The sequence below is a fragment of the Rosa chinensis genome, chromosome 7 (genome assembly GCF_002994745.2).
Source record: "Rosa chinensis cultivar Old Blush chromosome 7, RchiOBHm-V2, whole genome shotgun sequence".
Classification (NCBI taxonomy): Eukaryota; Viridiplantae; Streptophyta; class Magnoliopsida; order Rosales; family Rosaceae; genus Rosa; species Rosa chinensis.
Genome location: NC_037094.1, coordinates 49648656 through 49673247, shown reverse-complemented (window position 1 = coordinate 49673247; position 24592 = coordinate 49648656). Strand labels below are relative to the sequence as shown.

At 36.4% G+C, this 24592-nt stretch overlaps 2 long non-coding RNA genes and 1 pseudogene across 2 annotated transcripts; 1 reads left to right on the top strand and 2 right to left on the bottom strand.

Annotated features, from left to right (window-relative positions):
- Positions 1 to 2299: 2299 nt before the first annotated feature.
- On the top strand, positions 2300 to 11939 carry LOC112178085 (annotated as a pseudogene).
- A 9019-nt stretch (positions 11940 to 20958) lies between these two features.
- On the bottom strand, positions 20959 to 21949 carry LOC112175969. Its single transcript, XR_002926725.2, has 3 exons — positions 21901 to 21949; positions 21441 to 21527; positions 20959 to 21092 (listed from the first exon to the last, which is right to left on the bottom strand). It is a non-coding gene; the product is annotated as an uncharacterized LOC112175969 (long non-coding RNA).
- A 995-nt stretch (positions 21950 to 22944) lies between these two features.
- LOC121050378 lies at positions 22945 to 24158 on the bottom strand. Its single transcript, XR_005802791.1, has 3 exons — positions 23966 to 24158; positions 23788 to 23852; positions 22945 to 23032 (listed from the first exon to the last, which is right to left on the bottom strand). It is a non-coding gene; the product is annotated as an uncharacterized LOC121050378 (long non-coding RNA).
- Positions 24159 to 24592: the final 434 nt, after the last annotated feature.

The following is a 24592-nucleotide window of genomic DNA, read 5'->3' as shown; positions in this document are numbered from 1 at the left end:
TATGTTAGGGCTACTTAAGTAGCTGGTTCTCTTTGTAACATTATTGGCCTGCGTAATTAAAAATGCTTACGTTTCTCCTAAAAAAAAAAAAAAAAAAAGAAGAAGAAGAACAGTTGTCTTGTGATTTTCTCCCTTTTCACCAATAAAAAGAAAGAAAGATGAGGATCACATTACTAACCCGATTCAACTTTAAAAAAAGTTACGGACTGAATTGATTTTAGAAACTCTACTTGTACTAGGGCGATTTTTTACCTTTAGAGCCCTTTTTTTTTGCATGGAAAACAAATAACATTAGAGAGTTTCTATTGGGACCTCTTAATTTACTCACTAGACCTCCCTTATTTTTTAATTATTAAATGACATATGTATCTTTATATAAAAAGACTGTTACAGACAACAAATTAATAAGGAAAATTATATTTTTTTCCTTTTACAGAAATAGAAACACATCTATAGTATTTTTATTATTCGTTTCCATTTTAGTTCTGATTTCATACTTCTCATTTTCTTTGTTTATAAAATCTTTCGAAGAAAAAGACTGTTAAAAGACAACAAATTAATTAAACATAGAAAATTCAAGAGAACATGCATTCAAAATTACTTGGTAAATTATAGAAAAATAAAACTATGATGCACTATTCAAGGGAGAAAAAAATAGACAAAAGTCTTTCTCATCAATGTAACAAGATCATGAAACAAGGGACATATAGCCCTCGTGTAAACTAACCAAATAAGTTTGTGAAGCAGCATATAAGACAAAACTAAATTAAAAAATAGAAAGAACAAATCTAATTTTGCAACTTATCTAAAACTCCGGCCGGCAACCATATATAGACCATAAAAACTAAACTCTGGAAATCCATAATTAAGCATGAAATATTAGGCTTGAAAAAATATCTAATAATTTTTGTTAATTAGTTACACTATCTTTTTTCAATAATTATCTCAGTTTTTTTTTTTTTTTGACAATGTCAAGTTTCTTTTTTGGTCAATAAATAATTATGGGAGCATTATAACTCATCCTTAATGCTTGAAAATATTTCCTTTTATGAGTAAGGTTAAGTTAGGTATTTGAAAGAGGTTTACTTAGCAAAGTTTACTTTTTAAAAAGCAAATAGGAGGTGTAAAGAGATGAGAGGTCAAATGAGCAAATATGGAGGTCCCAATAGAAAAAGTTGTATTAAGGCTCCATTTGGTTGACAGGAATATCAAAATAGGAAAATGATTTATTTTCCTTTCCATACCGATATGGAATGGAATAGGTTCTGCTATTTCCATCAGAGTGTTTGGAACATTACTGGAAATTAAATTCTGGAATTAATTTTCTATTCCTATTGTAGAGTTTGGTAAGTCATAAGAATGAAATATAAAACTATAATTTTCAATAACACCCTTTTACTTAAAATATGACATCAACTTGCACTTAATATTAGCGGAGGAATATAATTTTTTTAGAGGGATAATTTATGTAATTTTGCCTTTGAAAGTGGCAAATATAATTTTTTATTGCCTTTCCAATCTCTTATTACAACCAAACGACACATTTAAATGGAAAATGAAATTAATTCTCATTCCATACCATGATTTCCTGCCATCCAAACGGAGCCTAAGGGCATCTCCAACAGACTAGTTAAATTCAAATTTTAGCTATATATATAACTATTTTTAAAGCAAAATTCAACTCCAATAGACTAGCTATTGCTAAGTTAAATTTAGCTTTAGCTAAATTGGCTAGCTATATTTAGCTAGAGAATCATGCATAGCTAAAGCAAAAGTTATATTCCTCTCTCCTCTTTTATCCACATGTCAGTTTATGATTAGATAAAATATAGTATATTATTTATAAATAGCTTAGTTAAATCAATAGCTATATTTCACAATTGTTGGAGCAACATTGTTAAATCAATAGCTATATTTCACAATTTTAGCTATATTTAACTACAAAATAATTCATACTGTTGGAGATGCTCTAAGTGCTTGTATTCATATTGATATTTGGATCTCTTACAATATTTCTGCCACCATATTTCCAGTTTTGCCCTTATTAGTTTCTCTCTACGTACCTCCCTTTTTACCTCCGCTACGTCTGCACCATCAACGTCTTCACTCAAAGTGATCTTTCTCCCCACCCCATATGATAGTTTCATACTTTCATTGCTCAATTTGACTCCCCTACTTCTATAGAAGCGACCTCAAGAGAATCAATAACTATTCCGTGCCTTATTGCTCTATTACTGGATCCTCTGTTTTGTTATCTCCTTGTGGTCAGTGATAAGAAGAAGTGCCTTGAACTGGACAGAAGATTAGGGGTCATAGCCATTGTTTTGCGATTTGTGGTGGACTTCTTTTATCTGTTATATATATATATCATTTATCGATTTCGTGCTAGTGTTGTTACTCTTTCCTCTCGATCATCAAGAGAAGGTGAATTGGTTCCAGATAATCGGACAATAGCAAGGAAATATATGCTCTTCTACTTCCTATTCGACATACTTGTGATTCTTCCACTTCCACAGTTTAGGATAGCTACTTACATTATAGCAATGGATAATTCATTGATCGATTTGCATAAGTATATCTTGCAACTAAGTTTCATTGTGACCTAAACCTACTTTTGGGGCCGTTTCTACTAGGGCGAGTCCCCCAGTATTTTGACCTTTGGGCGTTTTATAATTTCAGATCGCGCTCTTACAATTTTTTACTTTCCCGCTCTCACAACCTTCCTTCGTTTTGGGATGGAATCGCCGCCGGACAAGTTCATGGCCGATGGCTCGGAGTCGAGGAAGCCAAGGCTGTTCATCAGGGAAATGGTTATGAGCAACTTCAAGTCTTACGCCGGTGAACAACGCGTTGGTCCTTTCCACAAGGTACGGTTAGGGTTAGGGTTTTACAATTCTCCAAATCTAAATATTTTTAGAAGAGTTCAATGTTGGTTTATTTACTTGTTTTTGGCTCTGCATTGGATTCAGAGCTTTTCTGCTGTTGTTGGACCTAATGGGAGTGGGAAGAGCAACGTCATAGATGCAATGCTCTTTGTATTCGGAAAACGAGCTAAGCAGGTATATCAATCAAAACACACATTTTCATTCATTTTTATGTTCCTAATTGTGCAATGTAATTGTCTAGATGCGACTTAACAGAGTTTCGGAGCTCATTCATAACTTCACTAATTGCCACAATATGGATAGTGCTCGAGTTTCTCTTCATTTCCAGGAGATCATTGATTTGGTAATTATAAACTTTTCACTTTTGCTTCTTCTTATCTTTGTGCTATCTGATTGGGATTTTAAGAAAATAAAACAAGAAACAACAAATTTCAACTAGTAATTCTCAGTTTTGTAAGTTTTACTACCTCAGAAAAGCAATCACTTTAACCTGACCTGTAAGCCTCTCCTGAGGTTTTTACTTTGGTACTTAATTAGTATTCAAAGTTGTAGGATTTATAGTTTTGTCCCCTTGGATTAGGTGGGAGGCTGCTAACGAAATCAATTTAATGATTTTTGTTTGAAATTGTTACAGGACGATGGGACGTTTGAAGCTGTTCCAGGAAGTGATTTTGTAATCACTAGGGTAGCGTATCGGGATAACTCCTCCAGGTATTACATCAATGACCGTTCAAGCAATTACTCAAGTTACCAAGAAACTGAAAGGGAAAGGAGTTGACCTGGACAACAATCGCTTCTTGATTCTTCAGGTTTGATATTTGACATGCAGTTCATCAAGTTTGATTCAGATTGTCACGCCATATTAACAGTTTTCTTCTGGTTACTTATCAGGGTGAAGTTGAGCAGATCTCACTCATGAAGCCAAAAGCTCAAGGATCTCAGGATGAAGGCCTCCTCGAGTACCTTGAGGACATTATTGGGACCAGCAAATATGTCGAAAAAATTGATGAATCTTATAAAGAGTATGCTCTAGTACTTCATTGAAAAGCTTACATGTTAATCCTGCTCATCTGCACCATACTCTACTTTCAACCATACTTCCTTGCTAGTTAGTCTAGGAAATGAAACAGTAAGAAAAGATGAATGATTATTGCTCTCTAGCGTAAAAAAGTAAGTTGATGATAAACATACTCATGCTAAAGTTACCTGACTTGAGAGAACTTAACCACTTGCATTTCATTCCTTTTTTAAACAGAATTTTCTTGATCTCTGGTTACCGCAGAATGTAAATTTTTCTATGCCATAGTTCTCAGAGGACATATATATATACAGCGTTTTTTGATATAGAATTCCCATTTTGCTAATTAGTGTGCATGATTGTTTTCATTGATCTCGTAGGATAGAGTCCCTAAATGAGAAAAGATCTGGTGTCGTGCAAATGGTTAAGCTGGCAGAGAAAGAAAGAGATGGCTTGGAGGTACATACAGTTGCACATAGGTAGATTTACAGCTCCATATACATTCCATTGACCTTGTTTTGATAAATGTCATGGCTCATGAAACAGGATGGGAAGAATGAAGCGGAAGCTTACATGCTGAAAGAGTTGTCCCTTCTAAATTGGCAAGAGAAAGCCACACAATTGGCTTATGAAGATACCTTTGCAAAAATGCTTGATCTGCAGGAAACTATAACCAGCTTAGAAGAAAATCTGACCAATGATAGGTAAACTTTGTGATACTAGTATGGAGTTGATTCAAAACTTGTTTCTGATCACGATATTGGTTTCCGTTTCAGGGAGAAGATCCAGGAGCGTCAGAATGCAGTGAAGGAGCTTGAATCTGTGTACAATAAACATATGAAACAACAAGAGGTTTGGGTTTCATGGATTTGCTTTTGCAGAAACCATGATTGTGGCAATGAAATTTGAATTTCTTTTAGTTCTTTCAGAAAATGTCTGGAAGTATGTCAATTCAATTGTCAAGACATACTAAATTCTGTCTTCTCATTTGAATGACGAACCAGGAATTGTATAATACCCTCAACAGATATAAGGATGAATTTAAGCATCTTGAAAAGGAGCGTGCAAAATATCTGGTGAATCTGCAATATGTGGAGCAGAAGATCAAGAAACTCGATGAAAAACTTGAAAAGGTAGAGGAATACATTCTTTACTTGAAGTTAAGACAGATACATATCATAACATTTCTATTCAACTGCAGGATTCATTAAAGATTAATGACAGAGTGAGGGAATGTGAGAACTTGACTAATCAGATCCCAGAACTTGAGAAAAGTATTCCCCAACTGCAAAAACTCTTGTTGGATGAAGAAAAAGTCCTGGAGGAAATTATTGAGAATTCCAAAGGTTCTCTCTTTGCAATTTCAATTATTATTACTACTATTGATTTTTTATTTTTTGCAATTTCAATTAAATTTAGGATTTTGCTCTTTTTACACTTTTAACCTAGTTTCAAATTTCTTTGATTTTATTATGTTGCACTTGGTTTGATATTTGAAGGCTAGCATAAGTTACTTTTAAACTTCGGTTGAGATCTAAAAATAATGGTTCTATGGGTTTTGGTTTGCATCTTTATGGTTTAATGGCAATGAACCAAGGCATAACTCCTGTTTGCTTAATTGGTGTAGATGCTTATGTGTTTTTACCAATCTCTGTTATGTAATGTTTCATCTTTTGTTGTGGAACTATGCTAACTTTATAAAAGTTAGTAAAACTTTGAACATTATCGATATCAAGTCTTCATTGCATGGTGCCAGCTTTCTAATATGTTACGTGCTTTCCTCCTCTTGCAAGCAGGGGATACCGAAACATATCGCTGTGAGCTTGCAACAGTTCGTTCCAGATTAGAACCTTGGGAAAAACAACTGATTGAGCACCAGAAGAAATTTGATGTTGCATATACTGAACAGAAGCTTTTGGATGAAAAGGTGAGATTGCTATATTAGTACTGACTGTTTCAATTATAACCTTCTATGCATCTCTAGGTATGCTAGGTGTCTCTTCTCTTTTGAAGATTATATAAAATGACAATCTTCCTGTGTCTAAAATCTAAGAGAGCTCTTTTTGTATTGCTCCTTGGATTGAAGAACTTGTACATTTTATGTTGAGAAGGATTTCAAGTATATGGCTGAAGAAAATAGCTAATTGTTTCAGCATCAAGCTGGTCGTGCAGCTTTTGAAGACGCTCGAAAGCAGATGGATGATATATTGGGAATGATACAAAAAAAAGCTGCAGACATTGCAAAAATTCGGTGTGAGCTAGAAAAGAGCAAATTCGAAAGGACGGAATACTGTAAAGCAGAACAGGTTTGTATTTTTATTTTTCATAATTGAATTTTCATTAGTTCTTTCTTTTGGTTATTACTTTGCACAAAGGCATGCAGTAAGAAAAGGTAATCTTGTAGGAATACATCAAAGAACAAGAAGCTCTCATACCTTGTGAACAAGCTGCAAGACAGAAGGTTGCAGAACTCAAGCATCTTCTGGATTCTGAAAAGAGTAGGGGAAGACTTTTAAAAGCAATTTTACAGGCTAAGTTGTCCAACCGGATACCGGGAATACATGGCCGACTGGGTGATTTAGGTGCCATTGATGGTGAGTGTTCTTAGCTTAGATGCTAGTTTAGTTACTGATGACATTGCTCTGTTCAGGTTTCAAATGTTACATTTAACTTTTGCTTATATATATATATATATATATATATATATATATATATATATATATCTGGGTTATCATTCATTCCTACTGTTATCGACAAATAGTTAAATATGTGGACGTTTAGATCTATGCACAATGCTCTGTGAAATATCTGGTGTCTCTTAGATCCATGATTCATGTGCTTGTGATGTTTAAGTGTTTAACACACAATATAAATTCGTAATCTGTTATTCATTGATTTACATTGGCACATTATTTACATACACTCAGCTTAGTTTTTCTGGAATTAACTCTTTTGGCAAAAAACATTGGCTTTGCAGAGCAATATGATGTTGCCATATCAACAGCTTGCCCTGGACTTGATTATATTGTGGTGGAAACAACTGGTGGAGCAATAGCTTGTGTTGAGCTACTCCGAAGAGAGCATCTTGGTGTTGCTAATTTCATGATAATGGTACGAGTACCGTGTTACAGTTTTCTGCAAAATCCTAGATCCTGCAATTCAGTAACTTCTAAGCACCCAAAATAGCTTTTGTGTGGGAGGTGGTTTTAGGCCAGATGCCCAGATTCATTAAAACAGAGATATTTCAGTTGTCTTAGGCTGTCTTTTCATACATGCACCAAAGAGAAACACAAAGTGAGTTGCCACATACAAAAGTCTTTGGACTGGATACTTACTGAAGATGCTACTAGAGTTGTATATCATCATTTAGATTGAGGAAAATTATAGTTGTTTCAAAACATCCTAGATTTGTGTTATACAGTATTGGTTGAATGCACTGCTTGCAGTTTTATTCGTGAGTAGTGGAGCTCTGACTTCATATACATTTAATAACTCAGGAACAGATCACTGATTGTTTACCAGCGAGGAAGGAGAATGTAAGAACTCCAGAAGGAGTTCCACGCCTTTTCGATCTAGTTAGGGTTGAGGACCAGAGAATGAAACTTGCTTTCTTTGAGGCACTGAAGAATACTGTTGTAGCTAAAGATCTAGATCAGGTATGTTCCGACTTCCACATGTATTCATCTTATGGTATCCGTTCAGTTGAGCATAACTTCAGAACGAAATGGCTCCATTTTTAACTTTAATTTAATTTAATGTAATTTTTTATTTTATTTCTTTTATTTGTAAGTATACTTGTGCTTTACTTTTTGTTTTGAGCCGGAGGCTTATGAGCTTATTTTTGACTTTCTAAAGTCTTGGTTTGGATTGCTTGGATGGTACTTATATACGGCCATTTAATTACTCTGTCAAGTCTGCAAAGTTTGTTTTTGTTATTTTATATTTGCACGATTTGATTCCACAACAAACATGAAAATTGTAGCTATTTTGGCTGTAAGTAGTGTTTAGCATATACTAAGATGGGTGGCTTCTATCTTGGGGCCATTTTAGCTCTGTAATATGGTCCATACTTTATGTGAACATTCATACAGTTTAAACCCAAATGGGGAAATTTCAACTTTTCAGTGCATTGATTTCTTACAATGTCAAGAAGTTTTGAAGTTGTTCTGGAACTAGTTATTGATCCACCTTTTCTGGCACAATTTTTTTCCAATTTTAGGCAGAACGTATTGCATATGGAGGAAACCCAAAATTTCCAGTGGTAACACTTGATGGTGCAGTATTTGAAATATCTGGTACTATGAGTGGTGGTGGAAGTAAGCCACGTGGTAGTAAGATTGGCCGATCTATATGTACTACTGTAGTGTCAGAAGAAGCTATTACAGATGCCAGCAGGGGGCTTGCCAGTATGGTTGATAAATTAAACGATATCCGCCAACATATTGCTGATGCAGCAAAGAGATTTCAAGCCTCTGAAGATGCAATTGCACACTGGGAGTTGGAATTAGCTAAAAGCGAGAAAGAGGTAATTCTTAATGTGGATGGTCGAACCTTGTGTATATTTGAGAAGCTATATTAATACAAATTTTTGTTTGAACAGATTGACAGTTTGAGTTCACAACATAGTTATCTTGAAAAGCAAATTGGTTCCTTGGAGGCTGCATCACAGCCAAAGAAGGATGAGCTTGATCAGCTAAAAAAACTTGATAGTATCATTTCTGTTGAAGGAAATAAGATCGACGAACTCATCCAAGGATCTAAGCAGCTTAAGGAAAAGGTGAGGAACTCATTTATCAATTTTGTCCTTGCAAGTAGTGGCCTCATCATGTTGAGTAACTAATTAAACAACCAAATACTGTGCACCTGTAAGGCTACGAGTCAGGAATGACTGGAACAAGAACACAATATAACGCAATTGTTCACTTTCTTTTGAGTGCTTGACTATTACTGATTCTCTCTGTTTATAGGCCCTGGAGCTTCAGCATAAAATAGAAAATGCTGGTGGTGAAAGATTAAAAGTACAGAAGTCAAAGGTCGATAATATTAAGTCCGTAAGTATCCGCATCACTATGAACTACATTCCTACCTATGGAGTGTCTGTCCTAATTCATACCAATCAATTGTCAGGATATTGATGAAAAGAACACTGAAATCAACCACCACAAAATCCAGATTGAGACTGGCCAGAAAACTATAAAGGAGTTGAGAAAAGTGATTCAAGATTCAAAGAAGAAGAAAGAACGACATGACAAGGAGAAGGAAACGTTATGTGAAAATTTCAAAGAAAAAGAAGAGAAGGCATCTCTAGTTCAAGAGAACTACGAGGAAATACAGAAGGTTCACATTTCTTATTAGCTTGTTTTATTTGAAATTTGTGCTGCTGATTGATACCAATATAGATTGTTTTAGATAAGTCAAAATCTGACATATCGTATTTCTGGTTTTGTGCAGCTGATTGATAAACATAAAGACGTGTTGGATAAAGCAAAATCTGAGTATTGCAATATGAAAAAGACTCTGTATGAGTTGCGGGCATGGAAGGTACTGTGATGAAAAATGCATATGGTTACTATGAATCATTCTATCTACCCATAGTTGATACCATTTTGACATACCAGAGGTGGTAACTATGCCATAACAGTACATGATTATGATCTGCAGTGCAGTGAGCAGAACCATAGAATTAGTAAGCGGTATTATTCGCCGTTTGCTTCTTCATCGATCATGATCACTATGTGTGGCATGGTATCGATCTGGTACTCAGAACTATGCTGTTATTGTTTTTGTGTGTGTGTGTGTGTGTACATAGGGAGGATCAAAAGAGGACCTCCTTAAACTTGAAAAGTAAGGATGTTTTCATTTTTAGCATGTATTTTAATAATCAAAATCACTCATTCTTTAGTCACCTACACACATATGAATCCTCCAAAAAATTAGCCAAACCCGAAAACTTTTAACCATTTGATTAGCACAATGTTCGTTTTAATTTAATCTAACAGACAACATTTATTTACACAATTTTCAATGACCAAATGATTATGGATTTAGTTGATTTTTTGTAGACACAATTCTTGCATAGGAATGTATAGGATCAACAGTTAAAATCATTGAATTAGGTCATATCCTAGTGTAAAATAGTAAAAATCCTTAAATTCTTACAGTACGGATGGTCTCTCTTGATCCTCCCTCATTCATATATATATATATATATATATATATATAATTCGCCAACACCTCTTCGATCTCCAATTAATACAATGAAAATTTCCTCGGTGAGTGTCACAGGATAAAGCTGAGTTTGAACTAGAAGATATGAAGAAGAAATACAAGGATCTGAAATTTGAGGGGAAGGCTTACAAGGCCAGGCTTGATAAGTTGCAAACTGCCTTTATAAAGCATATGGATCAGTAAGTGGATCTTAGGAATCTGAATAAGAATGCTGTATTCATGATTTTAAAAATATTAATACTACATTATGTTTGCAGAATTCATAAAGATTTAGTGGACTCTGAAAAGGTTCAAGCAACCTTGGCAGATGAGCATCTTAGTTGTTGCGACCTTAAAAGGGCCATTGAAATGGCAGCACTACTAGAAGCACAAATGAGAGAGATGAATCCAAATCTTGATTCAATCTCAGAGTATGTGTTGCCGTTATTTTTTAGTGGAAAATTAAGCTGATTTGGTTTATATGATGCGAAGCTGCTCTAATTGCTTAAATTTGATAGGTACCAAAGAAAGGTCTTATTATATAACGAAAGAGTGGAGGATCTGAGTATTGTCACAAAACTGCGTGATGACATAAAGAGGCAGTATGATGAATTGAGAAAGAAGAGGCATGTCACCTTTTTGTTTATATTTTATGGTTGCATGCTTTGTGGTATTGGAACTAATAACTCGTCTGAAATAAATATGATTTGTCTAGGTTGGATGACTTTATGGAAGGATTTAATGCAATATCTATGAAGTTAAAGGAAATGTATCAGGTCTCTCTCTCTCTCTCTCTCTCTACACACATGCGCGCTCACACGCACACACATATTTCTTTATTTTGGTCCTCTGGTCTTCAATTGAGCATGTTCAGCAGTTTGAATTAGCATAGGGGTTGCTTTCGCTACTTTCCCTCTGGTAAGCTGGTAGCAAATGCTCATTTGGAGAATGCTTTTGATTGACTTGAATATTTGATTTGGATGAACCTCCATGTTGGTATGTTACTGCTGGTTGCTTTCTTTAGTTTGGTGAGAAAATTGACATTGTTTGTTACAGGCTTACATTTTCTCACTTTTGTCATATGTGCACGTATAGATGATCACGCTGGGAGGTGATGCAGAACTTGAGCTAGTCGACTCCCTGGATCCTTTCTCCGAAGGTGTTGTCTTCAGCGTGAGACCACCAAAGAAGAGTTGGAAAAATATTTCAAACTTATCTGGTGGTGAAAAGGTAATTAATTCTGAGTCATGCTGACTGCTTGTATCTTGGATTAAAAACTGTATAATTTTGGTCCAACTTACCTCTTGCAGACATTGAGCTCATTGGCTCTCGTGTTTGCACTGCATCATTACAAGCCTACGCCTCTTTATGTCATGGATGAAATTGATGCTGCCTTAGGTAATTTTGAGCCGAGTTCTTGTCATTATCATCTGAATTAAGTTAGTCTGTTTTCATTCTTTGGCCAGCACTCATTTCTCTTGATTTCTTTTGGCGTTCAATGTAGACTTTAAGAATGTCTCCATCGTTGGTCATTACGTGAAGGACCAGACAAAGGATGCACAGTTCATAATCGTAAGGTTGATTGAATACTGCTTTTAATTTGGTGGTGAATTGTTTATATATACCAGGTTCACTGATACTGAAACTATGTTTAATGATACTGCAGCCTTAGAAATAATATGTTTGAGCTAGCGGATCGACTTGTGGGGATATACAAAACTCATAATTGCACAAAGAGCATTACCATTAACCCAGGGAGTTTTGTGATCTGCAATCAAGCTGCTCAAGAATAAGGTTTGACCTGGCGATAAAAATGACTGATGCCCAAGGTAAAAGGTTTGATTACTTGTTCCTGGAACCAAGTCTTGTTTTTTTTTTTTTTTTTTTTGTAATTTTTGCTGGCACGAGCAATTGATTCTGTATACAAGTATGGTGAACCAAACATGGGATAGCATCTTTATCTATTTATTTCTGCAAACATACTAAGAACCTGTCGACTTTCGTGTATATATCGACATTAAATCCACTACACATGCAAATTATGGACTTGTTCTTAAAGTTTTAAAGCGTTCTGCTTCTAGTCAGATTAAGTGTAGAAAACAAAAGTCCCAAATAAGGAAGGCAACCTTTCCCTACACACTAGAATCAATTGTGCCAAGCTTAGAGAGCAGAAATAGTGGCAATGCCATCGAAGGGGAAAACCCAGCATAGAAGAGGAAAATAACCAGAACGAAGGAGATCCTAGCTAGGATCAACATTCGTTAAGTAGAGACAACAGATCAGTGAGAGGCCAAACTAGTTTGAACGTATGCCCGTTTAATCAGTACAATTTTGGTGAAACAATTAGGTGTTATGATCATAACAGTTGGGCGTGAATCAGAAATGATTTAGTCATCCAAATGTATCAAATTATTGAATAGTCCGCTATGAAATTGTTAACTTTTAATTAGGGTTGGGCGCGAATCAGAAATCGTTTTCTACCCGAATTGATCAGCTGAGCACAAATCCATACAGCCCACCAAAAAATAAAATGTCGGGTTGACATATTCGGTTGAATCGAGTAATCGGTTCGACCTGATTCAGATTCAGTTTCCGTTTATTGGGTTTAAATTCACCCATTTGTAATCGAACAGTTGGTCCATTTTTAGGCCTAATTTCTGGGTTAACCTTCAAATTTAGTGTTCCACAAATCTTCTTCAAACTTCAAAAATAAAAATCAAACCTAACCATTAGCGATCTGTCATAGCAAAAGTCGTCAATCATAAAATGATTAAAATTAAGCAATCCAAGGTTACATCAGCAATCCATGTTCATCACCATAGTAAGTCGTAGTTAAGAGACTTAAGTCGGGGAAAACTTCTCAAATGTTAACTAAACTTTGACTCAATGTCATAGTCTAGAAAGATAATAGTTCAAACGAAAAAAACCCAACAAGAGCAGATGCATTTCAAGTCAAGTGGCTCTAGATACGGAATATACATGAAGGTTCATGGTGAACTTCATTTACCTAAGTCAAGTGGCTCTAGATCACGGAGCGTGTTTACAATAAGGTTGAAACGCTCACTAAGATGACTACTTGATTGGAAAGAGATATGCCCACGCGTTTCCATAACAAGTTTCGGATTCTATCGCGGTTCATGTTGGACATGATCTTCATTGGAAGCCCTTAAAGAGTTAAGGGAAACCGCTGAACATTTGAAATCTGAGTTTGAGATGAAGGATTTTGGGAGAACACGATTATGCCTCAGTTTGGAACTTGAGCATCGTGTTGATAGATGCTTAGGCATTTTGACAAGGTCAAGCCTTCAAGCACCCCCATGATCGTTCGTAGTCTTAATCCTGAAAAGGATCCTCTTCGTCCAAAGGATGATGACGAAGATGTGCTAGAGGCAAGAGTGCCTTACTTGAGTACAATAGGTGTATTATTGTACTTAGCTCAATGCACAGGACCGGACATCTCATTTGCAGTGAACTTGTTAGCTAAGGTATAGCTCTACGCCAACGCGACGCCATTTTGATTGGTGTAAAAGAAATCTTTCAGTACTTGAGATGTACGATTGATATGAGCTTGTTCTATCCCTATAGAGAGATGATGGATTTGGACCCATCACACACCAGAAACGCTGGCCTGCTTTCTCTATCCCCATCCCAAAACAATATAAGTGTTTTGGAAGATTTTGCTAATGCTGGGTACCTCTCTGACCCATACAAAGGTCGCTCCCAAACTGGTTAAGTGTTCACCATGGGTAAAGATCGTGATATCTTGGAGGTCTACAGAGTAGACCCTAGTCGCTATATCTTCGAAAAATGCAGAGATCATTACTCTTCACGAAGTGGTTCATGAATGTATATGGATTGGATCCTTAGTTACGCATGTTTGAACAATTGTGGTTTGAAGTCTATCACAGATGAGCCTACAAGCATTTAGGATAATGTTGCTTGTTTTGAACAAATGAAGCAAGGCTACATCAAAAGCGACAACACCAAGCATAATCAGCAACAACAGACTCTCCTCAAATACCAAAGTGAACTAGGTTCGATCTGAGGATAGTGTGGCAGACTTGTTTACTAAGTCATTGCCAAAATCCACGTTCGAGAAACATGTGGCAAGAATTGGCTTGCGGAAATTATCTGAACTCCCATGATAGTAGTCATCAGGGGGAGACGCAGACATCAGGGGGAGATGTCTACATGTTCACCTCGAAATGTGAAGGGTGTGTTGTGCTCTTTTTCCCCTTCTACCGAGGTTATTTTTGTCCTACTGGGTTTTTATTACTCAACAAGGTTTTTAACGAGGCAACAAGAGAAGCACCGCGTTTGGGCAACACAAGGGGGAGTGTTCAAGTAAAACCCTAATTTGTGTTTGGCCCAAACTGTAGGTTACTTGACCTAGTGGTAATAGGGTTAAATTAGAAGGATCTAGATTCCTATTCAATGAATCACTTTCCTTGTATGATTGAGATTCTATGCATTGTAATTCTCTATATAAAGAGGCCCCTATTATCAATGAGAATACACAGCGATTTCCTCTCAATTTCAGTTTCTCTACAACAATAACATTATACTTATTTGTAAATTTAAATAATGAAAATATTATATATTGTAAAAGTAAATTGAGAATTGGAATTGGTCTACTCATTTCATTTCATGGTCCCTTTATATAGGGAGAGAATTACAATGGAAATATCAATTACAATGATGACATTAAATGCTGATTGATCCGTAATCTTTGATGATTGATGGTAATTGCTAATTCCTTGATTCCCTCTCCGTCAGTCACTTTGACGAAGGCACATAATGTGCTTTTCCTTTAATACTCCCTCTTGTGCCAAGTCAAAGACGAAATGGTGCATGAGTTTGACGAAGGCACATAATGTGCTTTTCCTTTAACATTCCCCCTTGTGCCAAGTCAAAGACGAAATGGTGCATGACTTGTTGCTTCACTAAAAACCTTGCCAAGTAACAATAAAAACCCTGTGGGACAAAAAATACACCTTGGTCGAAGGAAAAGAGCACAACGCACCTTTTACATTTGAGGATGACATGTGTGTGTTTGACTCCCCCTGACGTCTACACCTCCCCTTGATCCTTACATTTATCAAGGGAGCTTGGAAAGTCTTCGCATTCCTATGCTTTTCACATGTTTCTCAAATGTGGCCTTAGGCAATGATTTGGTGAACAAATCTTCCACATTCTCCTCGGACTTTACTTGATTCACTTGAATCTTGAGGAGGGCCTGTTGTTGCTGATTGTAGAAAAACTTTGGCGATATGTGTTTTGTATTATCACCCTTGATATATCCTAGTTTCATCTGTTCAATGCAAGCTGCATTATTTTCATAAAAACCACTAGTCCCTTGAATATGTATAATGATAGCTCTTAACCATACACACTCACGAACCGCCTCTTGTAGAGCAATGATCTTTGAGTGGTTCGAGGAGGTAGCCACAAGGGTTTGCTTGGTTGATCTCCAAGATATCGCCGTGTTCCTAATGGTAAATACATAACTAGTTTGGAAACAACCTTTATATGGGTCAGAGAGGTGCCCAGCATCAGCAAAACCAACCAAAACGTCATTTGGCGTTTTGGTGTAGTGAGTGGCGCTTTCGCCATCAACATTTCCTTTAGGGATTGCAGTCCCATATGCAGTCCCTCTTTTCTCTCTGTAGGGAAAAAATAGTCCCAAGTCAATGGTTCCTTTTAGGTATCAGAAAATGTTCTTGATACCATTCCAGTGACGCTGTGTTGGCGCTGAGCTAAATCTAGCTAACAAGTTCACTGAGAATGCAATGTCTGGTCGAGTACATTGGGCTAAGTACAATAATGCGCCTATTGCACTTAGATAGGGAATTTTAGCTCCCAACACCTCTTCGTCATCTTCCTTTGGACGAAATAGATATTTCTTTGCATCTAAACTTCGACAGATCATGGGAGTGCTAGAAGGATGTGCTTTGTCCATGTTAAATCGCCTGAGCATCTTTTGGTAGGGCTGGACATTTAGCCAGAAAACCCGAAACCCGGCCCGGGACTGGCCCGTACAGTCCAAGCTTGTTAAAAAAATTTGCCAGTGTTACAAAGCTCGGCCCAAAAATAATATGAAACTGTTCGGGCCCAGGCCTAAAGAAATGAAAAAGAAAAAGCTCGATGGGCCCGTATTTTAATTAAGTATTAGGCTATCTCCCCCTTTCTTCTTATATTTCTCCATTCTTCTCCACGTGTTTCTTCTTTTCCTCCTTCAGACCTTCATTCTTTTTCAATTTTTCTTTCTTCCGCTTTCTCTTCCCATCATCTCTCTTCCTTCTTTGCACATAATCAATTGCAGGTACAAAGGAATTCTCACTCCTCTGAGCCAATTTTACACCGATTTTGTTTCAGATTTCAATTAATTAGGGCTTCAAGCATTGAAATTTACATCTCCTTGATTGGAGATGACGAGGAGATTAGAGGCTGCTCAACTCGTCGTCTTCAGATCGTTTTATGAGTAACAAAATCTGGTTTGTTCTGATATGGTGCTCCTTGGTTAGAGGTAGATCTGAGCCGTAAGATCCTGTCAGAGAGATTGATTTTGGTCCTTATCGTATCTTTCTTCTTTGATTTTCTTAATTTGGTCCTGACTGGAGTATTGTCTTCTTCTAGGTTCATCTTGTTGAGGATCGAATCCTCTTTGAAGGAATTACAATCTTTTCTTTTCCATTGATTAAGTATTTGTAATTGGATAGTCTTCAACTCTAGTTGTTAATGTTAATTTCTATAGGAAAGTTTCATGCTTTGGTCTAAAATCCTCCGATTCTCTTCTCTGTTGATTGAAATCTTCTTCTACTAGAGTTGACGAGTCACAGCGTTGGGTTTAAGAACTATAGCAGAAGATTTGCTTCATTTTTTTTTCTGCGGGCATCTTTCGGCCCAAAAACCCTTAAAAACCAGCCTGAAAAAAGGGCTTGTCCTAACTCGGTGCTAGAACTTAAAATACATAATTTGGGCCCGGCCCGAAAATTTTTAGTTTGGGCTTGGGCCATTCAAATTTTGCATGGGCTGGGAATTTTTAGTTTGGGCTTGGGCCTTTCAAATTTTTCATGGGCCCGGCCCGAGCCCAGCCTTATCTTTTGGACATACGCAGACTGGTGGATGAGTATTCCACAAACTCGGTGTTCTAGCTCAAGGCCTAGACAGAATCGAGTTTTTCCAAGATCCTTCATCTCAAATTAGGATTTCAGGTAGCTCGCGGTTTCCCTTGTTTCATCAAGAGTACCTATTATGTTCATATCATCGACATATACAGCTATAATTGCAAATCCGGAACTTGTTTTCTTTATGAATACGCAGGGGCACAATTCATCGTTCTTATATTCCTTCCCAATTAAGTAGTCACTTAGACGGGTATACCACATCCGCCTGGATTATTTCAATCCGTAAAGTGAGCATTTCAATTTAATTGCAAACGCACTCCGTGGTTTAGAGTCACTGGACTTGGGTAATGTAAGGCCATCAGACACTTTCATATATAAATATCTCTGAATCTAGATCCCCATAGAGATATGCAGTAACCACATCCATGAGCTGCATTTCCAATCCTTCGAAAATTACCAAACTAACTAAGTAGCGGAACGTTATAACGTCCATTACCAGAGAGTATGTCTCCTCATAGTCAATTCCAGGGCGTTGTGAGAAACCTTGCGCCACAAGGCGAGCCTTGTACCTCAGGACTTCATTCTTCTCATTACGCTTTCTAACAAAGACCCATTTATGTCTTACAGGCTTTACACTTGGTGGGGTTAGCACTACCAGACCAAATACCTGTCTCTTTGCCAGAGAATCTAGTTCTGCCTGGATTGCTTCTTTCCATTTAGGTCAATCTGCTCTTTGTTGACATTCAGCAATACAGCGTGGTTCGATATCCTCGCGCTCTATGATTTCTTGAGCAACAGTGTATGCCAATACATCATCAATGTGTATGGAAGATGTTTCTATCAACTCATACGCACTCTCATAATCCATTGAGATTTCTTTGTTCTCTGGAATCATTTCAAACATCGGAGCGTCCTCCAGTATTGATTCATGAACATAACTATAATCAGAGACAATCTCATAAGAGGGATTCTCTACATTGATGATTAATGGATCGGTTTATGCCTTACTCGCCCTCTTCTTCCTTGGGTGAGTGTCAATCGAACCAAGTGGCCTCCCCTTCTTCCTTTGAGGAGCCACGGCCTCAACCACACCTCCACTAAGTGTGGTTGCAGCGCCTCTATCTGTGGCACCGTGCCCCTTGTTGGGGACTTCTAACCTTGCAGGCACATTTGTAGCTGGTATATGTGATCTCGTCACTTTGTGATATCAGTAAACGCATCAGGCATCGAATCTGCTACGTTTTGAAGATCAATTATTCTTTTCACTTCACTTTCACATTGTGAATTGCGGGAATCAAAATGAGACAGAGTGGGGACAAACCACGACAATTCTTGTCGTTCCCTTAGAAAATCTTTTTTCCTAACAACGGGAAGACTGTCTCATCAAAGTGACAATCTGCAAATCTAGCGGTAAAGAGATCGCCTGTCAAGGGTTCCAAATAGTGGATAATCGTTGGATATTCGTATCCAACATAAATACTTAATCGTCTCTGAGGACCTATTTTAGTGCGCTGTGGGGCGTAATAGGGACATATAATGCGCAACCAAATATGCGTAAGTGTGAAATGTCAGGCTCATATCCAGTTACCAACTGGTACGCAGAAAATGGTTGGCTAGCAGTGGGTCTGAAACGAATGAGTAAAGCTGCGTGCAATATTGCATAACCCCATGCAGATATAGGCAGGTTGGTGCGCATAACCAATGCCCACTACAAAAAAGAATCCGATTGGCCACGGCGCAAGGCCGTCGCCAAAAGCCAAATTGCGGTCGCAAAAGACCAACGGCGACGGCAAAATTGCCGATGTCGTTGGTGGCGTCGCCATTGCTATTTACGACTGCAATTACGCCGTCGCATGAATTTTGGCCACGGTATTTACGCCGTCGCAAGGAAATTTTGCCGTAGCGAAAGGTCATTCGCGACGGGAACATTGCCGTCGCAAGGTGTGAATTATTAATAAAAAAAAATCTGGCTTGCAAATTGCATGCAATATTTTAATTTTTTATTTGGGCAAAAAAGAAATAAATACATTAGATTAATTTTCCATATCAATTTAATACATATTCACCAGTATTCAAATACATGAAATTCACAAAGTTAAAATACATGTAGTGTTAAGACCAACTCCTCACCAACCTAATCTCTTCTGCAAATCCATTACCGGCCAGCAACCCAAAGAGCCTTGCAACGATTATGTATCTCAACCTAATTCAGCTAGATGCCAATCTGTTGTGTTCCTAAGTACCAAATGAGTTCACCTTCCTCTTAAAAGAAATGAAGGTCAGGCTAGAAGCATAATTAAGACAGAAAGGTATGCCTAACTATTACAGCCTAGAAGTCATAATCTGTCATTGGACTGTGGCTGCTATTGAAGCTATAAATGTGATTACATGTACAAGATCACCACTTTTGTGAAAAAATGTTCACTATGCACAAAGGGTTCAGCTCACAAACTCACCTTTCTACTTCAGAAAGAATGGAGTCATATGGCCTGAAACCCGCATTCGCCAGGTGATCCTACACCTCATGCCTAGTTTGGAAGTATCTACATATAACTTTGTTTTGTCGATCTCCACAATCAGATGTGCATACATAACAGGTGAATGTGGAACGTCACTTCCTCTCTGCAAAACAGACGACACATGTTCAAAAGATAAGTGAACCACCCATTTTAAGAGAAGGAGTATTGCTCACAAGGCATAAGTAATAACAGAACCTATTCAATTTACAAGACATAAGTAATCAGTCACCTTGTGCTTCATGTAACTGATTAGAATTGAAGAGGTAATTGAAATCCATATACAAAAGTAACCAATTCAAGACGCCAATAAAAACAGTACAACTAAATGCACTATGCCAAAAATGTCATCAGACGACAGAGGAGATCTGTCGTCTGATAAAAAAAAATTCTGTTGTCTAGTATGGTGCCGTCTCTTAGGGGTATCAGACGACAGATTTTCTCTGTCGTCTGATTACTTTTCAGACGACAGAAAGTTTTTTTGTCTTCTGTTGTCTGATGAAAATTCAGACGACAGATAAATGTGATGTGATCTGAAAACAAATAACAGTTCCTTGTAATTTCTATGATTTAATGCTTATTCTGAAGACAAAAAAATGTGGTTTGAATGCACCAAAATAGAAGATATGAAATCCTATCTGTTGTCTAAATGGACTTATAATAACAGTTTAGTGTTGTTTTATTCAAATTCCAATAACAGTTAACTGTGATTAGCATTCAGTTCAGATTACATTTATCTATCGTCTTTAGTAGCCTACAACAACATTTATCTGTTGTTTGAGTGAACAAGTAACAACATATTTTTTCTTGTTTCTGTTATTCTTAGATATGTCCAACAACATATTTGGATTTCATTTTGTTGTTACTTTTTATTTCAAATGACAATTTTCTGTTGTTTGAGTGCACAAGTAACAACATATTTTTTCTTGTTTCTGTTGTTCTTAGATATGTCCAACAACATATTTTTTCTTATTTCTTCTGCAAGCTAGAAATAACTAGATATTGTGCCCGCCCTTTGCCGCGGAAATTAACTTACGAACCAAATCAACACACAGGCAGTAATTGGCAAAGGATAGCTAGAGGTATAAATTTTGAAATGATGCATCCATACAATTTGATGAGTGCAGGATAAATTTTCATCAAAAAATGCACTGTCTAAAAGTATGTTTGCGCACCTGTTTAATGAAATTATAAATAGAATACTACATTGATTTCATATGGTTAATGAAAATCTAAATAGAATACAACATTGATTTCATGCTGCTGTTGAAAATCTAAACTTCTCTGCAGGAACTCTTCAAAACCTTTCTCTAACTGCTTGTTCAATGGATAAAGATAACTGAGAGAAAATAAAGACGATCAGTATTCTGAGTAATCATGACTAAAATTGCAAATTTTTGAAGAGTGGGAACAACTGTTAATTACTGAGCATTGTCTTTTTCTTCCAATGCATAAGCACAGGGGTATTTTCTCATCATTCATATTATCTCAACTTGATCAAATAAATTGAACAGAATTTATAAGCTTTTAACAGAGTAACATCAAAATCTAGACATTTGTTTAAAATGAAATCATTGAAATGAAAAACATAAAAAATGATTGGGACAGAACAACAGATGCAAATTTAATATTGCAGTGAAAATAATATAATTTACAACCTATATCCTATCTTACAAACAATGCTTACCCTTCCATTTTTCTTCTGGACACGTATCCCATCTCTGCTCCAGTTTCTCAATCCTCTTGAGCAAATGTCTGACAGTAGTTGGAAGAGCTACAAAGAGGTTCAAGCAATAGTGTAAGGGCAATAGAGATTAAAGAGAGATGCATAGACTGACAAAAGGCAGAATTTCATTGCATAAGAATAGAACTAACCAATGTATTCTATCACTGATCCCATGATTAGATTCACATATAACGTAATGAAAGATTTGAAATTATCAAAGATAAAAACTATACATTGAAGTAATAAGTACACCAAAAAGGGTAAATGAAATCAAATGTGCAAGAAATACAAAATGCATAGAGATATTGACCCTTGCTATCTTCGAATTTATCGTAATGCAGTCATCTCTAATAACATTTTCTTTTCTAGTAGATATACTTACATAGTATATCTTCTTGTTTTAAGACAACAGACTACTTACCAAGAAGCTACAGCTCGTGATCTGTTCAATAACTTCTTTCAGCCTCTCCTACAGAAAAAAAAAAAACAATAGTAAATGGGGTATGAATTATTCTGAATCACTATATTCATATGAAATGCAAATATGGAAGAAAACAATTCTGTAAAATCAAGAAAATTTAAGGAAAGCCTACTTGCTAATAAATTCTTTAGTTAATAAAGTCTTATTCTAGAATCACATGATACTAAATTCATACCATTCAAGTACTGAATAGAAAAGCCTACTTGCTAATTCATAAAAGTACATTCTTAATTCGACAAAACAAATTCATAGAAGACACATGACAAATCAGTGTTTGGCCTTTTCTTTACTTTCCTTATTAACCTCATTTCAACAGTTAATAGTAAAGAGATTATTCACATGCCAAACTGTTATATGAGAAGTTTAAAAGTAAAACCTGACAGTGAAATCTTACTCATCACATGTTTGTACATATATATGTATGTATATGTTTGTACAGTGAAATCAGTGTATATATATGTACATATTTTCATATATAAAACAAACCATAAGAAGTGTTCTCTGAAATAACTCAAATGGCCAAACAAAACAGCAATCAAAGTGACATAGAAATGACAAAGCTAGCCTCTATGATTGTTATGAACATTATCGAAAGCAAGAAAGATGGGCAAGTAACAGATTAAAGAAGAAAGAATGGAAGGAGCCTAGAAGAACTTGAATCAAGAAAATATTCAGATCCTATCTCTTCTTTCAAACAAAACTCAGAACAACCTCTTCTTTCATCTACCCTATCTCTTCCTTTCAAAAACCAATGAAAGGGAAGTCAATACGAAAATTTATGTTTGTGTGTAAAAATGGGAGGAGGAGGAAGAAGAAGTCGCTAGCTTTTTAAGATACCCAGAAATTACCTGAATGAAATAAGCGAAGACGGTTCAAAGCCCACACAGTCATAGCCTGTCTTCTTCTCCTATCCTGAGTCACTTAAATGATGAAAGACAGATAGACATCGCCCCCATTCAAAGAAAAGAAAACATAGACAGATATGATGAAAGATTACCTTGTTCCTGCGCTTGAAATCAAGAAACTCACACATAGCCGTTGCTTTCTCTGCATCAGTGGCTTGCTCTATGACCTGACAATTGAATTACCAAAAAAAAAAAAATTAGACATCTTTGTTGGGGTTCATACCATAGACTAACTTCATATGGAGACTAACTTCATGTTCATGAGTATACAAAAACTACAAAAACCCATAACAATTCAAGACCAACAACGTTGGTCTCATTGAATCTGAGACCTAAATAAAATTTCTCAAGTAATTTCTATTCCATATGAAGTTAATATATATATATATATATATATATATATATTGTTTCAATAATGGTTTCTTATCAAAAGAAAAAAAAAACACACACACACACACACACTTGCACTCACTGATAGCAGCCCAGCATAGAGATTCTGGGAATAAGACTAAGAGAAGAGATGTGGGGTGATGGACTCACTGGGTCCAGATGAAAACAGCGATGATCCCACCATTACATCCCCATACTTCGTCATCATGATCATCATATAACACCAAAATTGATAAAAGTTCTCAAGTTACCAAAATTCATAAAACCATTCCATTCAAATACCTACATCTCTAACCCGAGCACAAACAGAACTAAAAGAAGAAGAACATAACAGTCAAAATACGAATTTCCAAACCTGCAATCCCTACTTGTTAAGAACAGTGTCAGCTAGAAACAAACAGCACTCTTGGTTCTTTGAGTTATAAGGGCATCCCGATAATGAATATCAACCACACCAGAAAATGACTAAGGGAATCTTGATAATGAATATATTGCTACCTAGCTAGCTAATAAAGTGGAACATAAAAGCAACCTGTAACATCATATTTCTCATATTTGATGAACTTTTGGAGTTTGCCATACTTGAGTGCCCAGTTCCTGTAAACATGCAATATAGCGTCAGAACACAGAAAGAGAGGATAATTTAACAAGAAACAATAAAGGAGAATATGAATATCAAAACACAAGTTAAAAGGACCAACTAGTAGTACCCATCCCAAATCAGTTTCTCTTTCTTCTCTCTTCAATCCCCGTCTGAAAGCAAAGAAATCTGGAACTATGTAGTACCCTCCCCAAATCAGTTTCTCGATGGGAACCCAAAATCCAAAAAGAAAAGGAGTCAAAGGCAAAACGGTGGAAGGGATAGAATTTAGGCTAGGTGGGCTTCTAGGTTTCAAACACGTCATCTCAACACCCATTGATGCTAAGCAAGCAAACATAGAGTTAATTTAATTAACAATCTCTATCAATAACACTGAATAAAGAGAACAAGATAAAGTTACCCAACTGACAAGATAAAAGAACTCATTCTAAAAACAACCTTAGGTAAAGAAAAAATGAAATAAAAGATGATAACAATTGGAAAAAAAAAAAATCAGTTTCAAGATTTCACATCCATTAAGTGGTCTTTCACTACCATCACAAGATAGAAGGGGAGAATAACCTTTTTGTTCAAGTAGTTCTCAAAGATGGGAAATAGCAAGGATACGTTATCTCTTCCGTGCTTATCAATAATCATAATGCCAGCATTAATCAGTCTCCCCCGAACATCAGCATTAGGATTTGCCTACAGATTAAGAAGCATTGATTAAAAAAGTTAAGTACAATCAAATTTTCAT